Source organism: Heloderma suspectum, chromosome 2 (assembly GCF_057233095.1).
Source record: "Heloderma suspectum isolate Gila_16-S chromosome 2, 16-S_ref, whole genome shotgun sequence".
NCBI classification, from domain to species: domain Eukaryota; kingdom Metazoa; phylum Chordata; class Lepidosauria; order Squamata; family Helodermatidae; genus Heloderma; species Heloderma suspectum.
Window position 1 is genome coordinate 76,943,610 of NC_139459.1, and position 13,070 is coordinate 76,956,679.

Here is a 13,070-nt window from a genome sequence, read left to right on the forward strand (position 1 = left end):
TGTAGAGTCGCCCCTTGTGCTGTTGGAAAACAGTGTTTGCTCTGATCAGCGAGTTCTCTTCGCAAAACTCTATTAGCCTTTGTCCTGCTTCATTTTGTACACCAAGGCTATGCTTGCCTGTTATTCTGGTGATTTCTTGACTTCCTTCTTTAGCATTCCAATCCCCTACGATGAAGAGGACATCTTTTTTTGGTGTTAGTTCTAGAAGGTGTTGTAGGTCTTCATAAAACTGATCAACCTCAGCTTCTTTGGCCTCAGTGGTTGGGGCATAGACTTGAATTACTGTGATGGTGAATAGTTTGCCTTGGATTCGTACTGAGATCATTCTATCGTTTTTGAGATTGTACCCCAGTACTGCTTTTCCCCCCCTTCATGGATCACTGCCTTGTTGTGGCGAAGGGGCTTGGGTAACTCAGTGAAGCCATAAGCTATGCCGTGCAGGGCCACCCAAGACGGACAGGTCATGGCAGAGAGTTCTGACAAAATGTGGTCCACTGGAGAAGGAAATGGCAACCCACTCCAGTATTCTTGCCAAGAAAACCCCATGGAACGTATCACAAGGCTAAAAGAGATGACGCCAGAAGATGAGCCCCTCAGGTCGGAAGGTGTCCAATATGCTACTGGGGAAGAGCAGAGGGTATTTCCAAGTAGCGCCAGAAAGAGTGAAGCGGCTTGGCCAAACCTGAAAGGACACTCAGCTGTGGATGTGTCTGGCGGTGAAAAGAAAATCCGATGCTGTAAAGAACAATATTGTTTAGGAACCTGGAATGTCAGATCAATGAATCAAGGTAAGCTGGAGGTGGTCAAACATGAGATGGCAAGATTGAACATCGACATCTTGGGAATCAGCAAACTGAAATGGACAGGCATGGGCGAATTTAATTCAGGTGACCATCATATCTACTATTGTGGGCAAGAATCCCTTAGAAAAAATGGAGTAGCACTCATAGTCAACAAAAGGGTGGGAAAAGCAGTACTGGGGTACAATCTTAAAAATGATAGAATGATCTCAGTACGAATCCAAGGCAAACCATTCAACATCCCAGTAATTCAAGTCTATGCCCCAACCACTGAGGCCAAAGAAGCTGAGGTTGATCGGTTCTATGAAGACCTCCAACACCTTCTGGAACTAACACCAAAAAAAGATGTCCTCTTCATCATAGGGGATTGGAATGCTAAAGTAGAAAGTCAAGAAATCACCGGGATAACAGGCAGGCATGGCCTTGGTGTACAAAATGAAGCAGGACAAAAGCTAATAGAGTTTTGCCAAGAGAACATGCTGATCATAGCAAACACTGTTTTCCAACAGCACAAGGGGCGACTCTACACATGGACGTCACCAGATGGTCAATATCGAAATCAGATTGATTATGCCTTTGCAGCCAAAGATGGAGAAGTCAGTCAAAACAAGACCTGGAGCTGACTGTGGCTCAGATCATGAGCTGCTTCTTGCAAAATTTCGGCTTAAATTGAAGAACGTCGGGAAAACCACTAAACCGTTCAGGTATGACCTCAATCATATCCCTGATGAATATACAGTGGAGGTGAGGAATAGATTTCAGGGATTAGACCTGATAGACAGAGTGCCTGAGGAACTATGGACGGAGGTCCGTAACATTGTTCAGGAGGCAGCAACGAAATCCGTCCCAAAGAAAAAGAAATGCAAGAAAGCAAAGTGTCTGTCTGATGAGGCTTTACAAGTAGCTCACGAAAGAAGGGAAGCGAAAAGTAAGGGAGAAAGGGGAAGATATAGCCAACTGAACGCAGAGTTCCAGAGAATAGCAAGGAGAGACAAGAAGGCCTTCTTAAATGAACAATGCAAAGAAATTGAGGAAAACAACAGAATGGGAAAGACGAGAGATCTCTTCAAGAAAATTGGAGATCTCAAGGGAACGTTTTGTGCAAAGACGGGCATGATAAAGGACAAAGAAGGCAGGGACCTAACAGAAGCAGATGAGATTAAGAAGAGGTGGCAAGAATACACAGAAGAACTATACAGGAAAGATCTGAATGTCCCTGATAGCCATGATAGTGCGGTCACTGAACTTGAGCCGGACATCCTAGGGAGTGAAGTCAAGTGGGCCTTAGGAAGCATTAGTAACAACAAAGCTAGCGGAGATGACAGTATTCCAGCCGAGCTATTTAAAATCCTAAAAGGTGATGCTGTTAAAGTGCTGCATTCAATATGCCAACAAATTTGGAACACTCAACAATGGCCACAAGACCGGAAAAGGTCAGTTTACATTCCAATTCCAAAGAAGGGCAACGCCAAAGAGTGTTCAAACTACCGCACAATTGCGTTCATTTCACATGCCAGCAAGGTGATGCTCAAAATCCTACAAGCTAGGCTTCAGCAGTATGCGAACCGAGAACTACCGGAAGTACAAGCTGGGTTTCGAAGAGGCAGAGGAACTAGAGATCAAATCGCCAGCATTCGCTGCATCATGGAGAAAGCAAGAGAATTCCAGAAAAACGTCTATTTCTGCTTCATTGACTACGCTAAAGCCTTTGATTGTGTGGATCACAACAAACTGTGGCAAATTCTGAAAGTGATGGGAGTACCAGACCACCTTACCAGTCTCCTGAGAAACCTGTACGAGGGTCAAGAAGCATCAGTAAGAACCAGAGATGGAACAACCGATTGGTTCAAAATTGGGAAAGGAGTACGACAAGGCTGCATATTGTCACCCTGCTTATTTAACTTACATGCAGAGTACATCATGAGAAATGCCGGGTTGGATGAATCAGAGGTCGGAATTAAGATTGCTGGGAGAATTATCAACAACCTCCGATATGCAGACGATACCACCCTAATGGCAGAAAGCGAAGAGGATCTCAAGAGCCTCTTGTTGAGGGTGAAAGAGGAGAGTGCAAAAGCTGGTTTGAAACTCAACATTAAAAAAACTAAGATCATGTCATCTGGCCCTATCACTTCCTGGCATATAGAAGGGGAAGACATGGAAGCAGTGACAGATTTTACTTTCTTGGGCTCCAAGATCACCGCAGACGGTGACTGTAGCCATGAAATTAAAAGACGCTTGCTCCTTGGGAGGAAAGCTATGGCAAACCTAGACAGCATAGTAAGAAGCAGAGACATCACCTTGCCGACAAAGGTCCGTCTAATCAAAGCTATGGTTTTCCCAGTAGTAATGTATGGCTGTGAGAGCTGGACTATAAGGAAGGCTGAGCGCCGAAGAATTGATGCTTTCGAACTGTGGTGCTGGAGAAGACTCTTACGAGTGCCCTGGACTGCAAGGAGGTCAAATCAGTCCATCCTAAAGGAAATCAACCCTGACTGCTCATTGGAAGGACAGATACTGAAGCTGAAGCTCCAATATTTTGGCCACCTAATGCGAAGAGAAAACTCCCTGGAAAAGACCCTGATGCTGGGAAAGACTGAAGGCAAAAGGAGAAGGGGACGGCAGAGGATGAGATGGCTAGATAGCATCACGGATGCAATGAATATGAACTTGAGCACGCTCCGGGAGAGAGCGCAGGACAGGAAGGCCTGGCGTGCTATGGTCCATGGGGTCACGAAGAGTCGGACACGACTGAATGACTGAACAACAACAACAACAACTGCTTTTCCCACCCTTTTGTTGACTGAGTGCTACTCCATTTCTTCTAAGAGATTCTTGCCCACAGTAGTAGATATAATGGTCACCTGAATTAAATTCACCCATGCTTGTCCATTTTAGTTCGCTGATTCCCAAGATGTCGATGTTCAGTCTTGCCATCTCATGTTTGACCACCTCCAGCTTATCTTGAGTCACTTACCTTACATTCCAGGTTCCTACTTCCTAAACAATATTGTTCTTTACAGCATCAGACTTTCTTTTCACCACCAGACACATCCACAGCTGAGTGTCCTTTTGGCTTTGGCCCAGCCGCTTCAATCTTTCTGGCGCTACTTGGAAATTCCCAGTAGTATATTGGACACCTTCCGACCTGAGGGGCTCATCTTCCGGCGTCATCTCTTTTAGCATTGTGATACGTTCCATGGGGTTTTCTTGGCAAGAATACTGGAGTGGGTTGCCATTTCCTTCTCCAGTGGACAACATTTTGTCAGAACTCTCCACCATGACCCGTCCGTCTTGGGCGGCCCTGCACGGCATAGCTTATGGCTTCACTGCGTTATGCAAGCCCCTTCGCCACAACAAGGTAGTGATCCATGAAGGGGCCCAGTAGGTGTACATTTTATTAAATATTTACTATTCCCTTTCATTCAGCTTCTTCTTTTCCATCTTTCTTTCTTTTTTAGGCCCACTGTATATGACACATTTTACAAACACTGTTAAAGTCAGACATATATTCTATTATCTTCATCAAATTATCTTGACAAGGATCCCAACACAAGGATTTGAAGTAAATGGAGCTTACTTAAGTTCTAGAATGCCATTATCAACAGCAGACATTAATATTATGGGAGGATGACTTGTTAAATGTCACATAGGCACTTGTGGAATGAAAAGGTATTTAATATGATGAAAAGTAGTTACGAATGATGACTCTCAAATGTAAAGATAAAATAAAGGATCATCAACCTTGTGCAAAACTTCTAGGTTTAATTTTATTCTTACTGAGCGGTACCAGCAAATCAGACTAAAGGTAAGCGATCATCAACTCAGGCAGTTTTTGAATATGATTCCCTTCAAATCTGAAGATGAGAATTAGATCAAAAAGAGAATTTCCAATATAACTAGTTAGAGGAAATTCAGGGATTGGGCCTGGGGCATAAATTGTTCTATAAAGAATAGTTAAAGCATGCCAGCCTTTTCTGGTATTTAATCAGCCTAACTAAAAAATGTCATTTGAATAAGTACATCTGGACTATGAGAGATGGCTTCATAAAATAAACTCTATTAATTTAAATACGAATTCTGAGCATGCCAGCAGACTAAAAGGCACTTTTTATGAGTCATTTTGTGACAACCTCCAAAGAGCCAACTGTTTTTAGCCTGTACATTGACAAATAAAAGGGCATTCAGATATTACATATGCATTTTCTCCTTTATTGATCATACCTCTGAGGCCAGGTTTCAGCATTTTAGTTTATACACATTTCTAAATGAAAAACTATTCCAGTTATTCCTTTCTGTAAAGGAAATTATTAATTCTCCAGCAGCAAGCAGGAATTCAAAGTGAAACTTTAACAGAATGCTAAGAGGTTCTATCAAATGCCTTAATAACCCAATTCAACTGATTTTCAGGAGTGTGTGATGATCAGCACTTCAGCTATTCCATCTATGGTAATTATTAAAAGTATGACAAATTTTTTCTCTTCCAAAAAAGGTATACATTGACCAACATTACATTAAGCACTCATTTCAAACCTAAAATATAGGGTTGTATCCAACATAACACTAGCAGAACAAGTGCAAGACATGGTGTTGTTCTGCGAATAGTTGTGCAAGCACTAGCAGAACAACTAGTGCAAATAGTGCAAGCAACTAGTGGAAGTAGTGCAAGCAAGTGTAATGACGTTGTAATGAGTTGTGAACGCATTTGCGCAAGGGAAATTGTGCAATAATGAAAACGGGTAGAAGCTTTGGGCTAGCGGAATGACACCACTGGATAGTTTTTAAAATTTTGTGTTCTCTATGTGGGAAGTGTAATGTCAATGTCTGGTTTACTTCTGCTGTTGAACAGGATTGCAGAGTACACTATACCACGGCAAACTGCAGTGAGGATCACATATATCAATGCTCTCCCATGTTTCTCAGTGATAAAGCTCTAGTTCAGCAATCTGGCTGCTGTACTAGTTTGCTGTGGTCAAGAAGGGTCCCCCCCTATTTAAGGGATACTATTAAAAATGTGATTACTTACCTGCTGTCTGAAGTGGTACCAGGCATTGATGCCCTGCCCTAGGTCAGCAAGCCACTATTTAAAACTTCCCACAATACCCTAGATGTAGAATTGCTCACAGATGCTTGCTGCTGCCACCATGTAAATTCAACCTGAGTTTGACTGGGTATTAAAATGGAAGTATACATAAAATGCATTATGACAGACTGGTTCACACTTTCAGCACAGGGAAACTCTTTGCCTTGCTCTGAGGTAGGATCCCTCAGAGCGAAGCATGGGGGTGGAGGGGGAGGTGGTGACGTGTGTCCTCCTGCCTCAAGTTGTGGGATATTTTGTGCCACTGCTGGACTTCTGGGTAGACGTGCCTTGAATTGCATTATTAATCCTTTAACTGATATCCTCCACCCAACATTTGTTTGCTCTCTGCTTAAAAAAGAAAGAAAAAAAGTATAGCCACTGACAGACATTTGGGAAGGTGAAGTTGTACCTCAGTCAGAACTCACTCCTTTTCTTATGCTGTTATATCTTATTAACCATTAGGCAATAATAATAATAATAATAATAATAGGCAATAATTATTCTTATTATAATTGGGCAATAATCAAATGACTTAGAAAGGGGCCACACTATCCCATTCTCTTTGCTCAGTCTCCAGTACAACTTTCAACTTTACTCTCACTTTAACTACTTAAAAGAGTAGGTTACTTAGGAAGGTTCTTTTGAGTCAGCTCAAATCATATCTGTATGATGTACTGACAGGTAATATGCCCAATTAGTTCTGACACAATAAACTTTTCTTGAATGACTTGGTAGAAAGGGGTCTTTGTGTCTCCCTTATAAAATGTGCACCTTGTGTTTAACCTTTAAGGGCTGAGTACTATTGCTTCTGACTGCAACTGTCTGGAAGACTGATGGAATATTGTACTGTTGTACCTCATGAGATGTAAAATTGCCATTTGAAATAAACAGGAGAAAAATCATAAATCATTTTTTTTTCCTTTTTAAAAAAAAGAAAAATGTTGAGTATGGACCGTTCTTCTTCAGGCTTAACGAATGTGCTCTGTAAGATGGTTTCTCTTTGATAGCAGTTGTTGTTGGCACCAGTTGGTGTCTCTTGATTTTTCTATGCAAACAAAAAGAACCTTGGCTTTTAGTATGAATTTTTACTTGCTCCAGTTCAGCTGAGCAGTAATTTTATCTGGTAGCTGAGACTGAAGAAATATTCCCAATCCAAGTTGGAGTTTCAATGGCAAATACACTGAGTAGGAGAAAAACCTACTACTCCTAATAATAATACATCTGCACTGTAGAGCTTGGTTGTCACATTGTGACCCCAGTCTCCACATTTTCACTCCATTCCTGGCATCCACTAGAGAGGGCATGGAAACTCACAGAATCATCATAATTGCTTCTAAACATTCTGGGCCGGGTGGGGATAACTCACCTGGCCCTTGGTCAGTTTTGGCAGCATCCTCATGGCAATTGGAAGAGAATACCTCATCACTCAGTCCTATCTATTCTTAAAGGTTACATGTGTTTCTGAATCACATCTACATGCAGATCAGCTGTACAGAAGAATGTCTGGATCAAAAAATTTAAAAGATGGATGCAGTAAGCAAAGGTAAATATAATAATTGCATAGGGACACCTGGTTAAGTTCATTCTAAATTTGTGCAGAGTTAATATTCACATCTTTTTACTTCACACTTGCCAGACTCTGTGTTTATAGATTTCTTATGCTGCAAAGAGAAAGATTTAGAAAATATGTACAGAATATACAAGAGATTTTCATTGCTTGTCCTTGACGAATCTAATGCAGTGTACGAAGTCAGAATCCACAGAAAATCTTGAAATTTCTTTTTCCAACAGTACATATTACCATGAAGACGTACAGCACGACAGCTTCAAAATATTATATTGGTCAGAACTCATCTTAATGTTTAACTATCCAATATTATTTACCTACATTCTGAATGAAAATCCTATTGAGATGAAAGATAAATTATAGTTCCCTTTGTACCTTTAGAGATGACACATGTCAGAAGAAGCTTAGAGTGAAGGATAATTTATTTATCACACATTCTTTTATTGATCATATGGTGTAAAGTTGTATAAATCTCTATGTGCAGAGAGAGGGAGGAACAGACAAAGGAGAATAACTAGCAGTGTGTATAGTATAGATTTTTTTAAATTTACAGAATGTGTATGTTTGAAATGTAGTGTGTAATACAGTTAAACAACAATCCTATGGTCTCTAGGCAGCATCTCAGGAGCCATAGGATTGTTAAGGAAAAAAACCCTTCAAGGCCATAGACAGAACTATATCCTCAGGGTTTTTGTTTTTTTTTAATGTCAGAGCCCTTCTCGGGTGGCTTCTCTCAGCCACCACAGAAATCTCCAACCTGGAAGAGTGGGAGACTGACTGGACATTTGGGGAATGTCCCAGTGAGTGGGGAGGGAGGGAGTGGTCAAGGATCTAAGGGATCCTAAGCTGTCCTAGCTCCCAGCCATGTCCCAGCCTAGGAAAACATTTAGATATGCTCAAGAGCACACATACAGATGTTTCTCTCCCATTGGTGGCACAGGGAAGTGTCATGGAGAAATAATCGGATCATTTCCCCTAAGCCAGCAGCAGGGCTGCTGCTGCCTCCGCTTCCCAACCAAGAACTAACCCTCCTCCTCCTGCCCACACTTTTATGAATGGGAGAGAAGGGCTAGTTCCCCCTGAAGCCCTGAAACAGTGCTTTTATGAATGAGGAAGGCAGGCTAGTTACTCTGCCTATGGAAGGAAGCAACAGGAAAACCCCTGAACCCACAAAACAAAGCACTGTCACTTTAATGAATTAGAAAGGCAAGTGAGTTGAACAATGAGAAACAAAGCCCCAGAACAGTGCCGCACAAAATCGCAGCAGCAAATTATTATTATTATTATTATTATTATTATTATTATTATTATTTAATTAATTTCTATACCGCCCAATAGCTGAAGCTCTCTGGGCGGTTCACAAAAATTAAAACCAAACACACAATAAAACAATTTAAAATATATAGAACATTAAAACCACAATATAACAATACAACCACAATAAAGTCTAGCAGCAGTGCAGGAGTTTAAAATACAGATTTAAAACAGCAAAGATAAAAATTTAGAAAGCTAAAATGCCTGGGAAAATAAAAAGGTCTTCACCTGGCGCCGAAAGGAATACAATGTAGGCACCAGGCGAACCTCACTAGGGAGCTCATTCCAGAGCCAGGGTGCCACAGCAGAAAAAGCCCTCCTCCTAGTAGCCACCTGCCTCACTTCCTTTGGCAGGGGCTCACGGAGAAGGGCCACTGACGATGACCTTAAGGTCCGGGCTGGCACATATGGGAGGAGGCGATCCTTTAGGTAACCTGGCCCCAAGCCGTTAAGGGCTTTAAATGTTAACACCAGCACTTTGAATCGGGCCCGGAAATGGACTGGCAGCCAGTGCAGCTGGAAAAGTACTGGTGTAATATGAGCTCGCAGGCCAGTCCCTGTTAACAATCTTGCTGCCCTATTTTGGACCAGCTGAAGTTTCCGGACCGTTTTCAAAGGCAGCCCCACGTATAACGCATTGCAGTAATCCAGACGAGAAGTTATCAGAGCATGGATAACTGTAGCTAGGCTATCTCTGTCCAGATAAGGGCATAATTGGTATACCAGCCTAAGCTGATAAAAAGTGCTCCATGCCACTGAGTTCACCTGTGCCTCAAGTGACAGTTCTGGATCCAAGAGCACCCCCAAACTACAAACCTCATCTTTTAGGGGAAGTGCAACCCCTCCAGAACAGGTTGAATATCACCTAGCCGGGCAGACGAACCACCCACTAACAGTACCTCCATCTTGTCTGGATTGAGTTTCAGTTTATTGGCCCTCATCCAGTCCATTACTGTGCCCAGGCACTGATTCAGAACAGCCACTGCCTCACCTGGGTTTGATGAGAAAGAGAGGTAGAGCTGGGTGTCATCTGCATATTGATGGCACCTCAGCCCACACCTCCAGATAACCTCCCCCAGCGGTTTCATGTAGATGTTAAACAGCATGGGGGATAAAATAGAGCTGTGTGGAACCCCATGGCACAATTGCCATGGCACAGAGCAATAATCCCCCAGCACCACCTTCTGGAATTGGCCATCCAAGTAGGAGGGGAACCACTGTAGTGCAGTGCCTCCAACTCCTAACCCAGACAACCTATCCAGAAGGATACCATGGTCGATGGTATCGAAAGCCGCTGAGAGGTCCAGGTCGCACTCCCCCTGTCCCTCTCCCGGCAGAGGTCATCCCACAGTGCGACCAAGGCAGTTTCCGTTCCAAAACCAGGAAATGGATCTAGATAATCCGTTTCATTCAACAGTGCCTGGAGCTGTCTTACAACCACCCGTTCAAGCACCTTGCCCAGGAAGGGGATGTTGGCCACTGGCCTATAATTGTTAACATCCTCTGGGTCCAGGTTAGGCTTTTTCAGGAGTGGTCTAATTACTGTGTCTTTTAAAGCGGCAGGCACCACTCCCTCTCTCAAGGAGGAATTTACAACCACCTGGACCCAGCTGGACAACCCCTCCTTGTTTGATTTAATAAGCCATGAAGGGCAAGGGTCAAGCACACAAGTGGTCAATCGGACTTGGCCAAGCACCTTGTCCGCATCCTCAGGCCTCAGTAACTGAAACTCATCCAATAAAACTGGACCAGACGGTGCTCTGAACGCCTCTACCAATGGAACTGCGTTAATGGTGGTGTCCAATTCATGACGAATCTGAGCGACTTTATCCTCAAAGTGCCGTGCAAACTTGTCACAGCGTGCTACCGAGGGTTCCACTGTCTCTCTCCCTGGCCCAGAATGTAACAGGCTGTGAACCAAATGTCCAAATGATCGGACATGAACGCCCATTGAGAATAACAGGCTTGCTTCCCTCCACAATCTGCCTTTCTATGCTCAGTGATATGAGAGGAGACAACCGGTTACTTCCACAACCTGGCACCCTCGAAAATAATTGATGTGGAGCAAATTAAACTAAAAATTAAACAGGGGCAATCAGCTGTTCCCTTACTTCCAAGTAGGGATGCTGAGCTTGTATTTTCCCTTGGGTGGGAGTTCTCTTTGCTCAAGTACACTTGAGGACAATGAGTTCTCCAAACTTCGACGGCCGCCATTCCACAAAGCAGGGATGTGGGGGGGGGGTCACCTCACCTACAGTGATGTAGCAGCAGAATACACACATACACACACACACAGGAAGCTGCATTTAATTCAGGGATATATGGTGCATTCTGCACTGGAAATGCGTGGAAGCAAGCTTAAAGGGAAAATGCGGCACAACATGCCTCTGCCCCCCCCCCGCCCCGGGTTGCAGGCTGGAAATGGCTTTGCTGCAGAGTTGTCACAATGTCATGTGTCCCTAATGACTTTAAGCCCCAGCCCCCAGCAGCACCAGAGAAAACCGCCCATGTAGATGGCCCCTGGCTGCCCTGTTTACATGTTGGCCAAAAGAATTATTGCTAGACCAAAAAAAATATGTTAGCAAGAGTAACTTAACCAAGTTCATTCCACTAAGTTCTTATTAAAGATATGAATGTAACAGGTGGAAGGCAAATGAACCCGGTCTAACCTTTGTTTGGAAACACTGATTAGCAAAGGCTGAGCTAAGACAAAAGAACTAATGAAAAACAAGGCAAATCAGCAGTCTTAAGAACAGAGTTGCTATAACCAATACTTTATATTTTCTTCTTACTCTGTGAGACCATAGGCAACAATAATCCACTCATGAAATAGGCAGGCTGCTTAGACAGCAAGAACTTTAAGAAGGCACATTTTAAACTGAATGAAATGATTCATTAAGTAAGACTGGAGAGGCTTCGGGGAACACAATCTATTTTTCTGTAATATCCATAAAAACAGCCTGGTGCTCTCCTGCTGTGTTAAACTACAATTCCTATAAGCCCCAGTCAGCATGGCCAATGGTCAGGAATTATGGGAGTTGTAGTCCAAAACACCTGGATGGCACCAAGTTGCCTACTCTTGACAGAATCAGTCTTTGTTATTTCTTGGCATTTTCATACATCCTTGTTTACTGCAGCAAAGCCAGAATACAGCTAAGATTACCATTGTGGATGTTGGCCTGAGGAGGACAAAGTATCCGTACCAGTACAGCAGCTCATTTATTTTATTTTATGCATGCCAAGTTCCTGTATACATGGCTGGTAAATAACCACAGAGTAGACTGAAAAGCATTTTCCATCTCTGCATACTTCAAAGGCACATTAAATTGTTCATTTGGCTCACATACTCCTACTCAAAAGTATTAAAACATGCAAGTAACTGTCCTGTGCTGTTGCATTCCGGGGAGAAAAATGAGCTCTAAGAGCAATAAAGTCCTCACCTTTTTTGTACGTTAAACCCTCTGAAAGTTTTATATTGCAGGGCCTGCACTATACAGCTATTAGACATCGATCTTGGGTGCTTCCCATGAGGACATTATGCTGCATTTGTAGTCTTTCAAGTGGTTTCTGATGAAGCTGATTGACCTTTAGGGCTCATTCAGACATCTGCCTTGTTAAATCCTCAATCTTCCTTGGTGACAGGCCATTTCTCTCCTTTTCCTGGAACATATCTCAAAACGGCTTAGTGGCATATCTAGCACACCAGTGATGCACTGCCAATACTTTTAACAATCCCCAACTTCCCTGCTCCCTAAAATAAATTCTCACTTAGCCTGTGATGAATCCCTAGTACAAGGTTGCATTTGTGTGACAGGTGTGTGATGGTAGCATCTATTCATTTGTCTTTTCATTTAAACAAAATTGCTTTCTGATAAACTATACCTGGGGAGTTAGATTGAGCTGTACTGTGCTGGAAATGTTTATAATTTGAACATAAAAATCATACCAGGCATATCAAAAATAGAGCATTCTGAAACTGGAAGTCAATCTGTCAAAAATCCTTTAAGAATAATAGTGCTTCCTCCTGTGAGTAATATCCTGCCATTCTACACCACACACACACACACACACACACACACACGGGGGGGGGGGAGATTGAGAGAGAGAGAGAGAGCGCTACTTTCTGGGAAGTAGGAGCTAACTTCAACTATAAATAATGGAAGAGGGGAAGAGGAAAGTGGCAATGTATGTCGCCACATGAAACAAAAAAGGAATCAATCCTCACTGGCAGAAATGAGACTGCTTTAAAGAAGAAAAGAATGGTCTCCACAAGAGGCAAGGAAATGCCAGCTGTCTTGAGCAGCAT

The 13,070-nt window shown here is 42.8% G+C and overlaps 1 protein-coding gene across 2 annotated transcripts in view; it reads right to left on the bottom strand.

Moving 5' to 3' along the window:
• LOC146352375 (uncharacterized) overlaps window positions 1-13,070 on the bottom strand; it is a 135,503-nt gene that overhangs the window by 80,659 nt on the left and 41,774 nt on the right. The window lies entirely within an intron of this gene.